The 16,815-nt window shown below is 39.6% G+C and overlaps 1 pseudogene; it reads right to left on the bottom strand.

Moving 5' to 3' along the window:
• Positions 1 to 1,710: 1,710 nt before the first annotated feature.
• On the bottom strand, positions 1,711 to 4,531 carry LOC127678234 (pre-mRNA-splicing factor CWC22 homolog; annotated as a pseudogene).
• Between the last annotated feature and the right edge of the window lie 12,284 nt (positions 4,532 to 16,815).

The raw sequence follows: 16,815 nt of genomic DNA, 5'->3' as shown, positions 1-16,815 counted from the left end.
GCTGACCTCGAACTCAGAGGTGTCCTTGCCCTCTTCTCGTGGGATTCAAGTCATGCACTCCCTTGCCTGGGCCTACGTTTTCCATAGTCACTCTCTCAATTTTATCTACACATAGAGAAGTATGTGTTTCTCAGCATTACTAAGTAGCTAACACTCGGTTCGTTTTATTTTTGTAGCTTTTACCTCTTTCTTCCTACTTCATTTTCCTATCATTCATATACATTTTTTTTTACTCAGGAGAGTGGCCTAAAAATTTAAAACCGATCTAATCATATATTTAACCTGGATGAATCCTGGGATTTAGTTTTCAACTCCTATGAGACTTTGACCTAAGATAATGATTGAAAATTGAAACCATTACTCGATGTACTCTTAAGTTATTGGTATTGCCCTGACACTGGAGAGGGGAGAAAACCCTCTGAAAAGTCGATTCATCCTCAAAACTATTAAGTACACAGAAACTGTGCTTTACAAAAATCACTTTCAATCTCAATTCTTGTATACAGTAAGTGATAAGTATCCATGTTGCAAATTCTACCATAGAGTAAATTGATGTAATTGAGCCAGATAAAATATTGCACAAATACTTCAAGTTTACCAACATTTACATAATATTTTTCATATCTTTAAATTTGTGAAAAAGGCAATCAGTTTGCCACAAACAAACATTAATTTTCAAATAAAAGACAGAAAGAAAGAAAAGGAGAGACAGAAAGAAAGAAACAAAGAAACAAACAAAGATACAAAGAAAGAAAATAAATGAAAAGAAAAGGAGTGTGTCACTACATTTAAAAAAAATTTTAGCTGGGCAGTGGTGGCTCACACCTGTAATCCCAGCACACTGGGAGGCAGAGACAGGTGAATTTCTGAGTTTGAGGCCAGCCTCGTCTACAGAGTGAGTTTCCAGGACAGCCAGGGCTATGCAGAGAAATCCTGTCTCAAAAAAACCAAATTAAAAAAAAAAACAACAAAATTTATGTAGCTCTCCCTAAAGGAAAGATACTGTGGCAGACCCTGGATTTTTAAATAATCTCTGGACTATAAAAAGAATTATTTCTCCTGGGTACTAGGACACATTGTGATAACTCTATCACTGTGTTGATTGAGCAAACCTGGGCTTCGAAACACAAAGAAGCATTTCCTGTTCACCTTTTCATGTCGATTCATACAAGTCTTTCTACAGCAGTTGTAATTGATTTAAGGATTCTTATGGTTGATTCATAGGAAGAATCTTATATCTGTAATTTCGGGAGGATGTATACAATGTTGTATTATTCCTATTTAAAGGTTCATTCAAACAGAAGCTATAGATCCTAACAGTCTAGCCAGGACTACTTTTATCCTGGTGTTTTTCTTCTAGCCACAGGATTATATCTTTTATGAACATAGGAATTAAAATATTTAAAAATGTTAAACCGGTAGTGGGGTTTTTTTGAGTTTTTAATTGGTTTTGTCTGTTGTTTCGATTTTGTGGTTGTTTTAACAACATTTGTTCCTTTTATTCACAAGACATAAGACTTAGCCCTCTTTTGATTCTATTTACGTTATGATTTTACACAAAGAACCTTTATCAATTATAAAACATGTCAAAAGGAAAGCTCCTTAAAATTTACAAACAGGTACTTTATTGAAGAGTTCTCTATACAATCCATCAATGTAAAAAAGACATGGGATTGCATGTAAGGCATGCATGTGCAGTTGTCATTAAAATCATTTATATTTTGTTGGAGATTCTCCTCTCTTGCGGTGCTGACATCTCTTTGAGCCTCTGGAATGTCCATGGTATCTGGAGGTTTGTCCCAGCATCTCTCGGCAGCGTTCTGACACCTGTCCTCATCTCCTTTGTGACCACAATGCTTTCGACTGCTCTCCCCTGAGGTGGTGCAGTGATCCTTCTTCTGACTTTAACTCTGTCCCGAGTTCAGGTTCTTTGCTTCTCATGTTCCGAGAAAGAATCTCTTCCCTCTTGTGGCTTCTTCTTTGGCTCCCCATGCCCGTCTCTGCAGGAGCCTTGTTCTCAGCCATTGCCAACTCTGCTGTATCTATTCTCGTGGCTTCTGTCCTCCATGCGCATTGCTGGGGTATCTTGCCGGGGGATTCTGTGTCTCGTGAGATCTGAGCTCTGTGTCTTTCAGACCTTGCTGTCTCAGTCCTCCTTTCCTGGTGCCTTTGGTCCTCCCTGCCTCCTTCTAACCTCCTGCTCCGTGCCTGGTGGCCCCTGGCTAACTTATCTACTTCTTTGCCTCTGGCCTTCCCTGTCTCTTCTTTCTTGTACCTTTAGCTGGAGCAGAGCTCTGACTGCTGGGGTCATGGGGAATCACTTTCTTCAATGGAGAACTCTGAGCTGCAGCTCTCGCTACTGCCAGAATCTGAGTCAGAGGAATCTGATGGTGAGGAGGAAGACTCTGAAGATGAGGATCTCAGGACTGATTTGTTTGTTTGTTTGTTTGTTTGTTTGTTTCATTTTTGTTTTTTGTTTTTGTTTTGATTTGTTTTTTGCTCAGTTTCTGGTTCCTGGGTTACAATAAATGACCTTGGGCTTGTTTTTCAGATGTTTTCGAAGCTCATCAGTCAAACCTCCCAGGCCTATGGATGTGAAGAAGTTAATGGCAAACCGGCTATTGCGTGGGTCGTCTCGGGGTAACAGTCTTTCAAGGAATGGCTCAAGAGTTTCATCCTTTAACCTTGCATTCAGCTTAGGAAGGCCCATGTATTCACACAGTTCCTGGAAGAAGATCTTGACAAAAATCCTACTAGACGATGTCGTGGTCTCCTCACTCAGCTTTATACATTCCAGAACACTCCAGGGAAGTGAATCTGTGTATAATAGGTGAGCAAACATCTTAGCAACATTCCTCAATCTGTTCATCTCTAAGCGATGGATGGTGTGGTACTGTTCCTTGAAAAGACTTTCAAATGATTCCATGTATTTCCTTTTCAGTGTACAAAACCGTCCAGCCAACAAGCCAAAAAATTTTTCATACGTCCTTTGTTGGGCACAGCAATCAAGTACCATGTTGCAGAGTTCTTTTGTTTGGCTCTCAGCACACTCCATCTTCAGCAACTTGTGTGCACATTCTTCAAAATCTAAACTTGACTGAATGGCAAGATAGATTGTCCGGCGAAATGAGACTAGGTTGATTTCAGTTTGGTCATGAATAGTTACTTTTCGCCCTCCTTCCTCTTCTTCTCCTTCTTCTTCTTCCCCTCCCTCCTCCTCCTCCCCTTCCTCCTCCTCCTCCTCCTCCTCCTCCTCAGCTTCACTCGTTCCAGCTTCTTGGTCTGTGTTTGAATCACTGTCGCCTTCATCAAGGATTTCTTTTTTATTAGCCTTGTACTTCTCTTCATTCTCCATAAAATGAGGATCCATCTTGAAAACATTAAGAACATCTTCTGGACTGTAGTCATCCTCCAGGGGGAGCATATGTGTCAACTGATCGTCCTCTTCCACTAAATCGAGTCCTTCCAGAATAACAGGGTGGCCCTCGAATCCATCCTTCCGTACAGCAAACATCACTTCAATCATGTACTGAACCCTTTTGTCCATCTCAGACTCGTGTAGAATGGTTCGCAGGCATTCAAAGATTGCATTGATCCCCCTTGGTGACACTTGGGTTAATTTGAGACCACACTCCTTGAGGCAGCCGATAGCCACTTCAACACTGTCATCCGTTGGTCTCTCTAGGAGCAAAGTGAGCATCTCCAGGCCCAGAACCTCATGAGCCACATTTTGGTTAATAAGATGTGCCACAAACTTTGAAGCAGTCAGGCAGAGTTGCTTATCATTCCTTCGATAGCCTTTCCGGAAGTTAAGAATTAGTCTCTTGAGCGTCAGTTCTCCAATCTGTGGGAATTTTGAGTTGATTATTGCCACCAGCGCTGCATAGACGTGAGTGAAGATTGGAGAAGCCCTCTGTGCTTGCAGAACAGATCTGCACAGCAATCCTCTCCCTCTGACTATGTTCTCTTGAAGGAGCGCTTGGACAATGATACTTACATTGGAGATGTTGACCTTGTTGAGGAGACCGTTGATTGATTTCTTCAGAGCCTCCCAACTCATCCTCTGATATGCTAAGCTGCTTTTATCTGTAATCTGTTCCTGCATCCTCCTGAGCTTTGCGGGAGGAATATATGCTCCCCCGGGGTGGGTGAGCAGCGGGTCCAGCTCATCCCTCTTCGTTTTCTTTGCTGGAGGTTCTTCCTGAGTAGAATACTGGGTCACTCCTCGGCCTGGGCTTCTTCTTTCAGAAGATGGGGATTTCCGGGACCGTTTCCGATGACCTGCATCTCTCTCTCTTTCTCTGCGTTTTTTTAGGTCCGGACTTGGTGATTCCGTGCTGTCATCATAAGGGCATCCGGTTCTAGAACGCTCATAGTCGGCCTGGCTGTAATCAGAGTAGTCTCTAGGCCGGGGAGCACATTCTCTGTCCGCATATCTGTCTTCTGGAGTGGAGCTCCGGTTGTAGGAATTGTGCCCCTCCCTTCCGGCTCGACCAGAGGACTGTTTCCTGTGTGCCATGCTAGTTTGCATCTTCTGCTGTCAGCTGATCCAATAAACCAGATGGCTCAGGTTCATTCAAGTGACAAGTACTCAATGGTCTGAGTTACAGAACCAATCCCAGTAACCGACTTGTGTATTAGTTAGGTCTCTAGAGAGGCAGAACTTGTGGATCCTCCCTAAAGAGTAAGGGAATTTGTTCTGATGACTTACAGTCTGTAGTCCAAGTCCACAACAACGGTCAGCTGTGAATGGGAAGTCGCAGTATCTAGTAGTTGCTCAGTCTCAACTGGTCTTCTGTCAGAGTAGATTGCAACATGTGTGCTGGCAGGCGAAGAAGAGTGACTCTTCCTTCTTCCTGGTAGGGTCCTTATGTAGTCCTGCAGCAGAAGGGCGTGGCCAGATTAAAGGTGTGTACCACCTGGCCTGGGTCTGGGGCTTGTTTTGTCCCAGGCTGACCTCGAACTCAGAGGTGTCCTTGCCTTCTTCTCCTGGGATTCAAGTTATGCACTCCCTTGCCTGGGCCTACGTTTTCCATAGTCACTCTCTCAATTTTATCTACACATATAGAAGTATGTGTTTCTCAGCGTTCCTAAGTAGCTAACACTTGCTTCATTTTATTTTTGTAGCTTTTACCTCCTTTTTCCTACTTCATTTTCCTATCATTCATATACATTTTTTACTCAGGAGAGTGGCCTAAATATTTAAAACAGACCTAACCATATATTTAACCTGGATGAATCCTGGGATTTAGTTTTCAACTCCTATGAGACTTTGACCTAAGATAATGATTGAAAATTGAAGCCACTACTCGATGTACTTGTAAGTTATTGGTATTGCCCTGACACTGGAGAGGGGAGAAAACCCTCTGAAAAGTCGATTCATCCTCAAAACATTTAAGTACACAGAAACTGTGCTTTACAAAAATCACTTTCAATCTCAATTCTTGTATACAGTAAGCGATAAGTATTGATGTTTCAAATTCTACCATAGAGTAAATTGATGTAATTGACCCAGACAAAATATTGTACAAATACTTTAAGTTTACCAACATTTACATAATATTTTTCATATCTTTAAATTTGTGAAAAAGGCAATCAAAGTTTGCCACAAACAAAAAAAAAAACAATATCTGTTTGTTTTGATTGAATTCTAGACATACAACTTTGACACAAAGTTTACCTCATTTCCATGAGGCCTGCACAGAGCCAATAATAATGGGAAAAGAAAAAAATCATTTGATTGTGTACTTTGATTGTGAATCAAAGTCCTCTGAATCTCCTGGATGCTGTTCTATGAATACACCCCTAAAATGGGCATGGTACCCATTTGTTGGTATGAGTAGCTACCAAATGGCAGCACACTTTTTCTATGCCATCTTTTTGCATCTTCCCTTCTTGAATACCAGATGGTATTACTAAGGGCTGCAGATGGGATACTACTAGTTTCCGCCTAAACTCGCAGTGTCAGATATTTTTGACTAGGTTGTGTGGAACTATATTACACGATTAAAGTATTATCTGTTCCCGAAAGATGCATGAAGCACCTAGATAACTGTTTTGATAGTCAAAGTTTCAGATGTTTTTAAGTTTCTTAAATGCACCTATTCTGAGCTCAGAATTTACTGATGTGTAAATTTACAATTTACGGTTACAGAAAGGCCCTCATAAATCCCCTTAGCTTGGAAATGTCCCTTCTCATCCATCCATCCATCCATCCAAGTAAAGTTCAGCGATGACCATTCAGTTCATCAACTGTTTGATTTCACACTGTGGCCACACAACCTCTATGGCTTCCTTGTCTGTGGGCAGACATATTTCAGTAGTCAGCTGAACCTGTCCTTTAACTGAGAGGCGTGTGGTCATTTGCAAACAACTTTTAGTATTCCTTGCTGACAAACCAAATTCCATCCAGGGAAGAGACCACTGAGGAACAGAAGCTCAAACATTCCAATTCAGCTCTTGGGTCACACAAATGTCTCCACAAAATAAGAGTCCTCCCTGTCTACAACAAATACAGAAACCATTGTTTAATGATATGGAGGATTAAGACAAATTCTCCCATAGCCCAAGCTCCATTTAATTCTCAGTATAGCTGAGGATGACTTTGAGTCCTGCTGTTCCTGCCTCTGTCTCCCAAAGGCCGGCATGGCAGATGGGCCCCACCATACCTAGGCACCTTCTCTTTTAGTAGGAACACATTTCTAGTATGAATTCTCTGTGGTCTTCTTTAGGATAATTGAGTTTCTCTTTAACCTTAAACTGTTTCAGCATTGGAGGGGAATATAAGGACAGAGAAAAAGGAGGGAGGTGATTGGAGAATAGATGGAGAGAAGAAGGTTTATGGGACATATGGGGAGGGGGATCCGGCAAAGGGGGGGAAATCATTTGGACTGTAAACAAAGAATATAGAAAAAAAAAGAATCTTCCTAGTTGGTTTTCACTACAAAGTAAAATGCAGGTGAGTCTTCCCTGTGTGTTTCACATGCAAAATTATATTGTTCACATCCTAGAAATGTGATCCTGGCTGCCTTTGGACCAAGATGTAGAATTCTCAGTTCCTTCTCCAGCACCTTGTCTGCCACTCTTCCCAGCATTATGATGAACTGAACCTCTAAAATTACAGGAGCCTAGGATAACTGTCATCTGAGGGGCTTCACCCAACAGGTGATGGAAACAGATGCAAAGACCCACAGGCAAACGTTAGGAGTAGCTTGCTTGTAGGATCCTGTGGAAAATGGAAAAGATGAACTGAAGGAGCTAGAGGGATCAAGGACACCACAACAAAGTCGACGGAATCAAATAACCTGGGCCATGGGGGCTCACAGCGACTGAACCACCAACCAGAAAGCAGGCCTTGAATGGACCTAGCCCCTTTATGTGTAGGTGTGTGTGTGTGTGTGTGTGTGTGTGTAGAACATTTGTACAGCTTGATCTTCCAGGCTCCTTCCCAGTACTAGGATGGACATGGAGACCTACTCAATATACTAGTTCCTTGGTAGTGTGTCCTAAACCTAGTCTCACCAAGTTTGTCTGGTGACTTGTATTTTTCAAAAAAAGGAAAAAAAAAAAAAAGATGTTGAAAGAAAGGTGGAAAAGACCATTGAGGCTAACTGCACTAATAGAGCCTCGATGTTCTTTAACCTGTAGAACTTGGTAGTTTTATCCAGAGATTTCATTTAGAATGCAAAGTTGCATAATGTCACAGAGACAAGAAAGGAGATAGTTCATCTTAAAGAAGCAGTACTCACCGGAACTAGAGTCCAACTGTGGGATCTAATGTGTGCATTCTATTTTTTAATCCAAATATTTTTTGTTATGAAAGTCAAAATAAAAATAAATGGAGGGGCTGGAAGTAATCTCAAAATGTGTAAATGTATAGCAAGCCCCATATTGTTTTGCCTTTTTCATTTGGTTAAGTTATTGTCCTGTCTAAAAATCAGATCGAATACTTCTTACATTTTTCTCTGAAATATTTGTGTGAAATATTTTAGATCATCAATATAGTTGATAATAATCAATAATTTATAATTTACAATACAATTTAAGAATATAGTTTGAGAATTTCAGAGAACAACCATGAGCTGGTAACTCAATCTTCAATATGAGAATTTTTAGAACAGAGTGGAATCCAGGCCATATTTAAGGTTTGAGGTCATGAAACATATGCATTTGACAAGGATATATATTTTCTCTTCTTATTGTTCTGTAATAGCGATGGCATTGGTCGAACTCATGTTCTTCTCTAACAAAATCATTTATGGTACCACCAAGAACTGGAGATAACTGTTATTTGTAGCATGGGTTGAATTTTCTAAAATAATATGAAGAATGTGCCTCATATTTTCCTTGTATACTGATTTTTATACATATTTTCCTTGTATACCAGATTTTTCTCTGTTTTCTAAACAAGTGGTAGAATATTACTTAAGAGTTCACTTAAAATCTTAATGCCAAAAGTACATGCCAAGCTAATTCAATGTTAAAGTACAGCCTGGAATATGATTGAAATTTTTGGCAATGTACATATCTAATAAAGGACAGAGATCAAGGACATAAAAATTCAGAATCACAAAAGCAAAAAAAAAAATAGATGTCAGCCTTGCTCTTGTTTTTGGTGTGATTCTTTTGTTGTTTGTCCTGTTGTTCAGATATATTATTTTGTTTATTTTATATGAAAGTGTTTTTTGGTTTGGGTTTGGGTTTTTTTTGTTTGTTTTGTTGTGTTTCCTACTGTATGGCTGTGGCCCTTTTGCATTCAGTTCCTTCAGCTGCCCAGAGAGGAGATCAAATCCTCTGTTAACACAAAATAGTGTGTTCAAATCTGTTATAGGCTAAATAATACTGTCTATAAAACCAAAAGTACAGTAAAATAGTAATAGTAACCAATTAGCTGATTGAAGCTAAAACCTTGTATTTCAGAGAAAACTGAATATTGAGCTTGAATAAATAGCTGTAATTCAATTCATAGTTCCCAGTTTTCTTCATATATTCCAGCTCTTGATTTATTAAATGGCATTAGTAGAAACAGGCTTTTCCCTATCATCACTGGTCTTGCATGGGATAGAATCTCATCATCAGAGTGTTTGAAAAGAAGTATAGCAAGCAAGGTTGCCCACAGATGGGAGTTTTTAACTGATTCACAAACCTGGACCTGAACTTTGACAATAGCCATCAAGATGCATTCATCTATTGGGTGAGGAAGATAGTGATAATGTTTTAGCATATATGATTACATCTACAATTTAAGAAAAACTGAATCAGTGACAACAATAAAAGATTCTGATTTGAAATAAAAGGTAGGAAGGTTTTCATGATGACATATGTTGCAAATCATGAATATCTCTTGTGCTTTTAGATAGATTGGTACACTGAGTATGTGGTATTCAACTAATCTTTATATTTAGAAATCTGGATCTATTGATTTTGAATTTTAAATTTAGATAAATGTGCACACAGTAAGAACAGAGTCACCGGAGATGTCACTGAACACATTTTCTTTCATTGCATTATAGAGGACATAAAGATAAGTCAAAATGCTGAGATAAAAACATTTTAATATTTGTACACAATGTCACCAATTTCATCATATAAATCCTCACATACTACAGGTCTTTTATAAAGTGCAGAATGTCAAACATATTCCAACATTGTCCTCACACAGGAGGTATTGAAAACAAACAGGATGAAAATGATCACTGTCAATGAGTCACAGTCACAGAAAGAGAATTCCTTAAGTGTGTCCTCACTGCAGAGTCTATGCAGCCACTACAGCGATCCGAGTCTGTAGAAGCAGAATGGGGGTGGAGATGACAAAGCAACTCTCTTAGCTGCTTCAGCCTATTCAGATTCTGCTTCTCAAAGCCCGCAGAGGTCCCATCCACATGCTGGCCAGGGTTAGGTGGTAGAGGCATGGGTATCGGACATGTCTGATTCTGTTTGACTGATAAGTAAATGTGTGAGAACCCTGACTCACCTTACTCAGTAGTTTCACAAATTGGGATATGGGAATCAAATTTTATTTTATGGCATTTTATTTCTTTTACTCAATAGCATAATTAATCTCATTTATATAATTGAAAATCAACATATGTCTAGAAAACAATTCAGTGTCTTGGAAGAGTTCAGGTACAAATTTTGTTAAGTTGTACAAAGTGGAGACCTTCAGCATTGGCTCCGCACCCAGTCCCACAACACCCAGAGGAAGTTCAACTCCTAGGCGCTAATAACATGCCAGGATCATAGGAGAGGTCACAACATCTGCCCCAAAACCCCAAGTAACTGGGTCCCTCAGGACCCAGGGACGCAGGAAACCCCCCCACCCCAGCCAGTGACATGGGTCCCTATGGTTGGAACATGCACCTGGAGCAAACCTGGAGAACTGGCTCTGCACCACTCTTAAAATTCCCAGAGGGAGCCCAATTCCCAGGTGCTCTGAAATGCCCAGGATCACAGGATCACACAATCACACGATCACAGAATTACAGAGGAAGCTCACCTCCCAGGAGATTGGACACACCCAGGAGCACTGGAGCTCTGACAGACTCAAGATCACAGCTAAGACCACAACATCTTTCCCAACACCCAGTGTAACTGGGACCCCCAGGGAAACACCAGCCCACGCCAGCCAGAGGCATGAGTTCCTTCTACACCTTTGATCTGTGCTCTGGCTCCCCACCCACCAATGCAACACCAGAGAAAGTTTGATTCCCAGGAGCTCTGACACAACGTGATCTCAGGAGCTTGGTCACACCAGAGCTATGCAACTCATTTTTCTTACAGTAAATCATTAGTGACAAACACACAACAGGAATAGTGACCTTCCAGATCATTTTGGGAAATAGCTTTTTATTGATGGCGTCAGCTTTCACCATGTATTTCTGTGCTTCTTTTCTTTTTGTTGTTTAATTTGTGTTTATTTTATGAGATGCCTCTGGTCTGAAGGAGAAACATACAGTACCTAAAACAAATTCTGACATGTGTTGAAGGCTGAGAAATTTTCAAGGCCCAGCTACTGTCTGACTCTTATTCATTGGGAATGCAAATAATGAATTCAGTTAAAGGATTAATGTTGACTTTCCAATATAACTGAGAAGGTAGCAGCCTGAGAGTTGGCATTGTAGGTCCCACCATGGCTTTATCTTACCTGCTCTAACCTCTGAGGTCTAAGAGACTGTAGCTTGAACTAGTACTTGCCACAGCAAAGGAAGAGAACCTAGTGCAGAAGGAACTGCTGCATCAGAAGCCACCTGCTTAGCCTCATGCCCCAGCAAACAGAATTCCCTGGATGGGTTTCCTTCCTCATATTTTATCCCTTTGTTACTAGGCCCTGATTTTATGTAACCAGTGAGTCAGCCAGGCTGCGTCTGGCTCTGATACCTTTTCTTCTGTGACAACACCGCCCTGAGAGATCTGAGGTCTCTGCCTTGACCCTAAGTGTTCAAGACCAGCCACCGTATGTAGCTCTGTGCCATTAAATGTATAGTGAGAGAATAGAACTTAGCAAAGATTTCTGTTTGGTCTTTGATTTGGGTATTTGCTTTTGGTTGTTTTGGTTTTGGTTTTGTTCTTTGGATTTTATATTTTCTTGTTCTTGTTTTTCAAAATGTGTTAACATTGACACATTTATATTAACATCCTTTTTTAAACCTGTCTTTTTAAATGTATATTTTAGGGCTGGAGAGATGACTCAGTGGTTAAGAGCACCCACTGTCTGCTCTTCCAGAGGTCCCGAGTTCAATTCTTATCAACCACATGGTGGCTCACAACCATTTGTAATGAGATCTGATGCCCTCTCCTGATGTGTCTGAAGACAGAGAGAGTGTACTCATATACATAAAGAAATATTTAAAAAATATGTATTTTATGAATAAAAATGTTTTTAACTCTATAAAACCACCTTCCTTATACATGTGTGCTGTCACACTCCTGTAGACCCAGAAGTTGCAGGCACTAATGGATCGCTGTAAATTTCAGGAACTCTAATGCATAGAGAGTGTGGTCAGCAAGCCAGGGCTACCCAGACTGTTGGTGTCTTCTGTGTTTATACTGGATATGCACTTTATGATGCTACTAGCACCATACTAGATCCATGCTGTCATGTCTTTAGCTATCCCTGAAATATAGTACTCTACAACCCTCATTCACTATTGACCCTGTGAACCAATTTATTGAGAAAATCACACACACATTGCTCTAAAGATTCTCAGGAAATAAAAACACTTACAAATGGTTGTAAAAAAAAAAAATGGGAACTGAGTCATGTGCCTTGTTTTTCTTACAGTAAGTCATTAGTGGTAAACACACAGCAGGGATAGTGACCTTCCAGATCATGTTGGAAAATAGCTTTTTATAGATGGTGTCAGCCTTCACCATGTATTTCTGTGCATCTTTTTTGTTGGTGCTGTTTAATTTGTGTTTATTTATTTTATAAGAATGGGTGTTTTTGCCTACTCATTGCCATTCTTCCCCTGAATGCAATTCCTGTGGATGCCAGAAAAGGGGAATAAAATTCTCTGCTCTCTCTCTCTCTCTCTCTCTCTCTCTCTCTCTCTCTCTCTCTCTGTGTGTGTGTGTGTGTGTGTGTGTGTGTGTGTGTGTGTGTGTGATAGGTACCATGTTGCTCCTCTGAACCTATGAGGCATCATTTGAGCTGCTGAACTTGGCTTTTGACTTTCCAGCACATATGCTGTGTTAACTGGCTTGGATAATCTCTAACTGAATGATGAAGTCTATGGAGACGTAGGGAGACATGTGCACGAAGTTGGCATGCTAAGTGGCTAAGTATCTATGGGTTCAGGATCACAATCCAGCATCACTAATTTTCAATCATGGAGCAGACCTGAGAGCTCATCTAGAATGGCAATGTAGAATAGGTGCATCTGATAGATTGACATTATCCTCCTGGAGTCCATGTGGGATACATTTGCATTCCCCTGATGGCTGAAGATACTGTATGCTCCCTCATTTTATTTGTGTTTCATATTTGAGGACCATTTATTCTGTTCATTAGCCCATTTACTGATGATTTGTTTTTTAGTGTTTACTTTTTGCAGTTCTTTGCATTTTCTCAACCTATAGGCCATGACCCTTACACAGGGGTCACATATCAGATATCCTGCATATCTGGTATTTACATTATGATTCACAGCAGCATTAGGAAGGTTGAGAGCCACTGTTCTAGCTTCTGATCCCACTTGATGTATAATTAGTGAAGGTCTCCTCCCTTATCTGCAGGCTCTATCTTCGGTCAAGTAGCTGTTTTCTTTGAGGTAGAAATGTTTTTAGTTTTATGTCGTCTCATTTGTCAATCCCTGGGGGCTATTCTCTGGGTTAATAGAGGCCTTTTCAGAAGTCCCTTGCCCATACCTATACCTTGAGGTGTTTTTCTTTTTTGTGCTAGTTGTTTCAAAGTTTCAGGTCCTCTAATGCCGTTGGTCCATTTTATGTTTGTTTTGGTGCACAGTAAAGAAATACATATCAAGTTTCATTTTTCTATACATGGTGTCATCACCTTTTTCCTGATGTACAATTTTGATAGTTTTGTTGCTGTATAGATTTCCTTGTGGATCCCTTTGTGTTTCTATTGTGTGTCTTTAAGATTTCTATTGTGTTGGTTGGCATGTCTCTTGTGTCTTTTTCTGCCAGTAGCACACACATTTTGCTCTATGTCTCTTTAGTGTAATTTGAAGATGGAGTACTGTGATACCTCCAGCATTATTCTTTCTGCTTAGGACTGATTAGACTGTGTGATCTCTGTACATCTATATGTACTTTTAATTTATTGTTGCTACTGTTTGTGAAGAGAGTCATTGGGATTTTATTTGGATTGCACCGAATCTGGAGGTTGGATCTGCAGGGCGTCCCATTTTACTCACTTGTATCAGTCCACAAGCAGGGGAAACCTTGCTGCAATGTCTCAAAGTCTCATTGTAGAGGTCGTGCATTTCCTTTTTTCTTCTGCTTTTTTTATTCTTTATTTTTTATTATTATATTCAACACAATATATTTTTCTACCAATCATAAAAATGATGGACATGTTATTAAACAAACATAAAAAGATAAAGTCTTTTTGTTTGCTTCTGTTTTGGTAAAGATAAAAATCTTGGCTCTTAATGTGGTATGAACCCAAAATAAGAACAATTTTTAGACATTGGAGTTCATTGTAATAGGGCTGTACTTCAATGTCCCTCATATCACCAAAGGATTTTACCTCTATAGTAGCTAAGCTAACAGTTGACAGTTCTGCTGTGCCAAGGAATGAATTATAGGCACAATTATTTGGATACAGATTTCCTGCTATAGTCAACGCTATTTGACTTGAGTGATTGTTATTCTCAGCCCACAGGGATAAGATTACATTCATTTAAGAAATGGTGTGTGGATTAAGATGGTCTATCCATGAAGTCATTCATCAACTGTTTCAATGAACAATGGTTCTACTTGGAGGGTGGCACAGACATTAGGTCAAGGTAAGATTCTGGTCCATTGGCTGTGATGATTTTGAAAAACATTCATCTCAGAAAAAGAGTAACTTATAAGATCATCTTCAAACTTAATACAATAATTATAAATATGGAGCAAAACATTTGTTCTCGCTTTTTGTTGTTCTCTTACAAGCCACCTCCCAAATTAATTGTCTATGTTTCTTTTGGCTGTATACATAATTTTGAAATATGTAAGCTGTTCTGAAACCCATAGTATAGTGTAAAAACATCAAATAAGCAGTCCTACTAATAGAGAGGCTGAGATAGGAGAAGCACGATTTAAAAACTATTATGTGGTACACAGCAAGACACTGTCACGTACAAACAAGTGAAAAGTGTATATGAATTGTACAATATTGGACCTATTTCTCCAATTACCAAATTAGACAGACCACTGGGTAAAAGCCAACAAATTTCTAACTCCTCATATTCTTCAATTTCAATCAATTAGGATATGCTGATAATATTAGTTTTCATATTAAGAAATATTAAGGAAAAGTGATTGTTACTTCCTGCTATTTTTGTTGTTAGCGGTGGAATTATGTTTGTGTGACTATCATCTTTTGGGTTTGTTGAAAGATTATTTTTGCTTTTTCTAGGGTGTAGTTTCCCTGCTTATATTGGTGTTTTCCATCTATTATCCTTTGTAGAGCTGGATTTATGGAAAGATATTATATAAATTTGGTTTTGTCATGGAATATTTTGGTTTCTCCATCTATGGTAATTGAGAGTTTTGCTGGGTATAGTAGCCTGGGCTGGCATTTGTGTTCTCTTAGCGTCTGTATGAACTCTGCCCAGGATGTTGTCGCTTTCATAGTCTCTGGTGAGAAGTCTGGTATAATTCTGATAGGTCTGCCTTTATATGTTACTTGACCTTTTTCCTTTATTGCTTTTAATATTCTTGCTTTTTTTGGTGCATTTGGTGTTTTGATTATAATGTGATGGGGGAAATTTCTTTTCTGATCCAGTCTATGATTTCTGTAGGCTCCTTGTATGTTTATGGGCATCTTTCTTTAGGTTAGAGAAGTTTTTGTCTATAATTTTGTTGAAGATATTTCCTGGCCCTTTAAGTTGGGAATCTTAACTTTCTTCTATACCCATTATTCTTAGATTTGTTCTTCTCATTGTATCCTGGATTTCCTGGATGTTTTGGGTTAGGAGTGTTTTGCTTTTTGCGTTTTCTTTGACTGTTGTGTCAATGTCTTCTATGGCATCTTCTGCACCTGAGATTCTCTCTTCTATCTCTTGTATTCTGTTGTTGATGCTTTCATCTATGACTCCTGATCTCTTTCCTAGGTTTTCTATCTCAAGCGTTGCCTTCCTTTGTGATTTCTTTATTATTTCTATTTCCACTTTTAGGTCCTGGATGGTTTTGTTCACTTCCTTGCCTATTTCATTGTGTTTTCCTGCAATTCTTTAAGAGATTTTTGTGTTTCCTCTTTAAGGGCTTCCACCTGTTTACCTGTGTTCTCCTGTATTTCTTCAAGGGAATTATTTATGACCTTCTTAAGGTCATCTATCATCATCATGAGAAGTGATTTTAAATTCAAATCTTGCTTTTCTGGTATGATGGTGTTTCCAGGACTTGCTTTGGTGGAAGAATTGGGTTCTGGTGATACCAAGTAACCTTGGTTTCTGTTGCTTATGTTTTTGTGCTTGCTTCCTTCCCTCTGGTTATCTCTAGTGCTGCCTGCCCTTGATATAACAGACTGGATATATCATTCCTGTGTTCCTGGTTGTGTCAGAGTCAAGCTATCTCTGTTATCCTGTGATTCTGGGATCCTGTGACCCTGAGTTTTTGGGTGTGTCTCAGCTCCTGGCAGTCAAGCTGCCACTGGGACCCTGAGATCCTGGTGTGACCAAGCTCCTGTAATCCTGTGATGCTGTGATCCTGTGATTGTGTGATCCTGTGATTGGGAATTGTGGACATCTATAATAGTGTCTGGGTTTTGTAACTGTCTATGGGATGGATCACTAGGTGGGGTAGTCTCTGGATGGTCTGTCCCTCAGTCCACACTTTGTCTCAGTATCTCCTTCTGTGGGTATTTTGTTCCCCCTTCTAGGAAAGACCAGAGTATCCATACTTTGTTCTTCCTTCTTCTTGGGCATCATTTGATATGTGAATTGTGTCTTGGGTATTCCGAGCTTCTGGGCTAATATCCACTTATCAGTGAGTGCATATCATGTGTGTTCTTTTGTGATTGGGCTATCTAAATTAGGATGATATTTTCCAGTTTCACACATTTGCCTAAGGATTTCATGAATTCGTTGTTTTTAATAGCTGAGTAGTATTCCATTGTGCAAATATACCACAATTTCTGTATCCATTCCT

The sequence above is a fragment of the Apodemus sylvaticus genome, chromosome 2 (genome assembly GCF_947179515.1).
Source record: "Apodemus sylvaticus chromosome 2, mApoSyl1.1, whole genome shotgun sequence".
Classification (NCBI taxonomy): Eukaryota; Metazoa; Chordata; class Mammalia; order Rodentia; family Muridae; genus Apodemus; species Apodemus sylvaticus.
The sequence above is the reverse complement of the archived record's forward strand: the minus strand, read 5'-3'. Positions and strand labels throughout refer to the sequence as shown.